General features: G+C 48.2%; 1 long non-coding RNA gene across 1 annotated transcript; it reads left to right on the forward strand.

The window, feature by feature from the left end:
• The first annotated feature begins 119 nt into the window (after positions 1–119).
• Positions 120–2,052, forward strand: LOC120619254 (uncharacterized). The gene is made up of 2 exons (XR_005657443.1): positions 120–276; positions 810–2,052. It is a non-coding gene; the product is annotated as an uncharacterized LOC120619254 (long non-coding RNA).
• The last annotated feature ends 2,661 nt before the right edge of the window (positions 2,053–4,713 follow it).

The following is a 4,713-nucleotide window of genomic DNA, read 5'->3' on the forward strand; positions in this document are numbered from 1 at the left end:
GGCCAGGGACACCCCGCGAGGGGCCCGTGGGGACAGGACCAGGTTCTGGCTGTGGCCGAGCCAGCCCGGGCCTTCGAGCACCGGGTCCCATCAGAGTGGGGACAGTGGCGTCCTTCGTACTTCTGACTCAGCGGTGTTATTTTTATTATCGTCACAGGACCAAAGCTCTACAAAGAACCCAGCGCAAAGTCCAATAAGCACATAATACAGAACGCTTTGGCCCATTGCTGTTTGGCCGGAAAAGTGAACGAAGGCCAGAAGAAAAAGATCCTGGAGGTGAGTGTGCGCGCGGGGGCCGGACCGCACACGCTCTGCACGTGGGCCCATCTCCCGGCGAGGGTCTCGGCGTCCCAGCGGCCCGGGACCGGTCCGGCACTGGCTTTAGATTGGTTAGATTGAGTTCGCTTCCAAGTGGGGTTCTGGACTCAGGTGAGAATAAAAAATTATAAGTCAGCTCCTTGCGCAGATTCGCTCGTTCATGTTTCATGGACGCAGGTAACGTGATTCCCCGTAGTTAAAAGGAGGCCATGCCGGGGAGGGGAGTCAGCCAGTGCCCGGTCGGCAGCGGCAGAGACAGTTTGGCTGAGACCAGGGTGTAGGGGCTACCTCAGCACGAGGTGTCGTGTACATTTTTAATTAAAGTGAGCTTTGCCTTTATAGCACGCACCTTATTTTGGCTATTGGGAATTTACATTTTAAATTAAACGTCATCAGATTTGACCAGGAAACGTGACACAGTTTTTCTGTGAAATGTTTAAGGGTGTTTACCGTGGTTTGGTTTGGTTCGGTTTTTGTTTTTTATTCCACAGGAAATGGAGAAGTCAGATGCCAACAACTTCTTAATCCTGTTTCGGGATTCAGGCTGTCAGTTTCGGTCTTTGTACACTTACTGTCCAGAAACTGAAGAAATCAGTAAACTGACTGGGATAGGCCCTAAATCCATCACTAAGAAAATGATCGAGGGACTTTACAAATACAATTCCGACAGGAAGCAGTTTAGCCACATACCCGCTAAAACGTTATCCGCCAGCGTGGACGCGATCACCATTCACAGCCACCTATGGCAGACCAAGAGACCAGTGACGCCCAAGAAACTGTTACCCACGAAAGCGTAGGGCCGGGGAGTGTGGGCCGCAGAACGCTGCTGGTGGCTTTGCTCTCCGTCCCTCCTGCCTGCAGACTTCTGTCCACCGAAAGCGACATCGAGCCCCGTTACCATGGAGCGCGGGACGCAAGCCGCAGGCCGCCGGCGTGCCGGGGGTTCGCAGGCGGGCGGGCGGTCCCGGTGAGGATGACCCGCTGGATCCACGAATGGAGACGTGTCATCGGGGGTCACTGCTTGATACCAGGCACGCTGAAGCACTGAATTCTCAGACACTACTTGGACGCGTGGTGGGAACATGGTAAGATAACCAGTTAGGCGTTTTATTTGTTGCTTTGTTTTTTTTAACTTTTAACGTATGTGCTTGTCTTCAGATGGTTTATTTTGACTTTGTCTCCTCGAGGGTTGCTTTTAAGATAACTTGACATTTTGTTTCATGTGGAGATGAGGAGCATGGAAGTTTCCTCCACAGGCGACATGCACCTCTCCTAATGCTGAGAGAAACACTAGTGTTCAGTGGCACAGTAATCCTCACGTTTTCATGGCGTGAGAGCATTTGAAAGAATTATTCCGCTAAGTATTTACAACTCTATATTTATTATTCACTCAAGTATTAACATTCTCTATTCGGTAAGAGGCGTCGTGAAGAGCTGCTAGTAGGGTCACTTTAAACCACATGAGCTTAACCACGAGTATAAGATGTTGCTGATTAAATCAGTGTCGTCACACCGCTTCTGGCCGGCTCAGAATAGCTTAGATTGTTCCTTTACCAGAAAAGGCTTTCTCTCTCTCTTCAGCGAGTCACTTTATAAGCTGGCAGAAGTGAATGACACTTTGAGGATCGTCTTTCAGCCTGAAGAGGTTAAGATTTCCTGCTGCAAAGTCTCGAGAAGTCTTTACGTTATATTTATAACTAATATAAAAACTATATTTAGAAACTTTAAACTGTACAAAGGGCTCCATTTTAATTTTAAAATAGCTTCACATTATTTTACTTAATAAGTTTTTCTTCCTTTTTGTCCTTTTCGAGTGGAACGGCTTAGATTAAGTAGACACTTGAAATCTTCTCTACTTGACCTTTGTCCCTTTGACAGTGTGTGCCGGAGGGTTGCTCAAAACTCTTCGTGACCTACTGTTTGCATGTAAGAGACCAGGATATGTAACTCTGATATTTTAAGTGTATACATATTGTGTATAATATATGAATATTAAAAATGAGGCATTGCACATTTTACCTTTCAGACACCGGTTTCCGTCACTGTTAGAAGGAAGTAATTGTCACTTAATGTTGAGATGAAGACCGGTTTAAAAATAGCAAATGAATCTAATCAAAAAGGAGTAATAGTCGAAAGGAGACTCAGCCAGCATTTTACGTTACTAAATTTGTTCTTTTCCATCCATTTCCCTCTGCAAGCAGTCTTCTTCATGATATTAGTTGGCCATTAAATTTTTAAAACTTGCACGCGAGACAGTGGAGGAGGTCCTTACGACCAAACAGGACCTCACGCGTCCACGCGTGTGTCTAGCAGTGAACGTCCGTGGCGTCTGAAGGCAGAATGTGGATATTGCCACGAAAGCCCGTCGCTCCCAGTGCAACGTCCACTTTATTGATGCAGGAGGAACATGGAGAGGGTTCTTTAAGTCTGCGGATGTTTTAATGATGGTGCAGCTTTTTTTTTTAAATTATGTTTTTAAAATTGTACAAATGAAAATTATGCCATTTCATCAAGCCTGGAGATTTTCATCCGTCTTATTGAAACACTGGTGCTTTCATCATTGGAGGTCAAATGATTTTGATCATTATTCAGTTAAGTTTGCCAAACGCTTGTCATGGTTACCGGTGCAGCCGTCAGGTTCTGCCCTTTGACGCAGCTTTGGAAAGCCCTTCAAGTTTGTCTGGAATAACTGGTTCAATTTTCACTTGGCTGTTTAAAGCCAAATTCAGCTTTCTAATGACGGTTTCACGGACACTGTCGGGCAGCATATGGTGTATGGTGTGCTTACTGTCCAGTTTCGAGCATTGCTTACAGGTTTTTTAAGATGCTGTGCTGTAAAATACTGTCAGATTTGCCATTTCCTGGTACAGTGTAGTCCCCTCTCATTTGAATAAAAGCATGGCACCAAACGATTCCTGTTTCTGGAATGAAATGTTTTTTTCTTAATATTATGTGAACTTAGGCAAACTGATCGTATGGTTTTCCTATCCCTTAACCTATGTTTAAATTTTAAAATTCGAGTATCCATGAGAGGCAGCTTTTAGTAACATTAGACGTTGAATAGTGACCTAAGGCAGCGTTAAGCCTGTGACTCTCTGTGCCTGTTACTCAGTCTGCATAGCGATATAGGAATGTCTGTGCCCGTCTCATGCTGATTTTGTCCATACGGATTCAATTTCGGTGAATTAATAATTGTGCCAGAATTAGCATTCTGTACGTTGAAACCAAATGGCTAACAACCTCACCGACGACTTAGTGGCCACGCCGTCGCTTCCTGACTGTCATTCTGTGAGTTTCACTTTGATTTGGCTGATTCTACTCACTGAGACCAGAGCAATCAAAAGAAAAAGATCTGTCTGTGGTGTGAGATCACATCCGGTCTCGGAAGCTAAGCAGGGTCGGGCCTGGTTAGTACTTGGATGGGAGACCGACCACCTAGGAAGACCGGGTGCTGTAGGCGCTAAAAAATTAAAAGATTAAAAAATATCTTAATAAAGCAGCAACAAAATAGCCTTCCTAAGCCTTACATACCAGAAGAAACAGCGTCCATGCCCGGCGTGTGGGCACTAGGTTCTCACCCTCCGAGCAGGGCGACCCTTGCACGGGGTTTTCTGTACATTCCGTTTCAAAAGTGAGAATATTTGTCCATAGGCTCAGGCAGCGTTGGAGAAGCGTGCACGGGCCCGGCGCCCTGGCGCCCACGCACGGCTTCACGGTGTGTCCCCTGGCCCGGCTCATTCTCATTCTTAAGTAGCAGAGGGGAAGACTCTGCGCCTGGCGGCGAGACCCCCGTCCCAGGGGCCGTGGCGCCGTGGGCGACGTCGCAAGGGGCGGCAGCCGGAAAACGAGTTCGAGTCCCGCAGACCTCGGTTTCGTCACGGCATGAAACGCGGGCCCCTCACGCCAGCACCGAAGCCGCAGACTTGCCCCGGCTCAGCAGTTCAGCAGCGTCGGAACCTCCGACGGGGAAATAACCATCTCATGAGCACAGCAGAGCTCAGAAAAATCTGCCATTTCGAGATAAGTCATCAGCGTTGTCATGAAAAAAAAAACCCAGCCCGTCGGCCTTTCTCACACTGACTCTGCAGTCTGTTTTGCCCTGAGTCGCACAGGGTGGGGCTGGTGTGTTCAGGAGACGAATCTTTCCAGTGCTTGGGACCATGAAGGTCTCTGCCGCAGACCTCGTCCTCAGAAAGGCCGGCCTGCCGTCCGTCTCGTGACAGAGTGATCTGTGCATTGTGTCGCCGGTGCAGTGCTGGCCCCGTGGTAGGGAGGGGTGGCTTACAGAGCCCGCCTGAGTCAGAGGTGACTGGTCCCACTGATCGGTGACGGCAGTCACAGCGCTGCACGGGGAACCCCCGCCCTTCAGCCCGGAGGAGACAGCACCAAATTCCT

Source organism: Pteropus medius, unplaced genomic scaffold (genome assembly GCF_902729225.1).
Source record: "Pteropus medius unplaced genomic scaffold, Ma_sr-lr_union100, whole genome shotgun sequence".
NCBI classification, from domain to species: Eukaryota; Metazoa; Chordata; class Mammalia; order Chiroptera; family Pteropodidae; genus Pteropus; species Pteropus medius.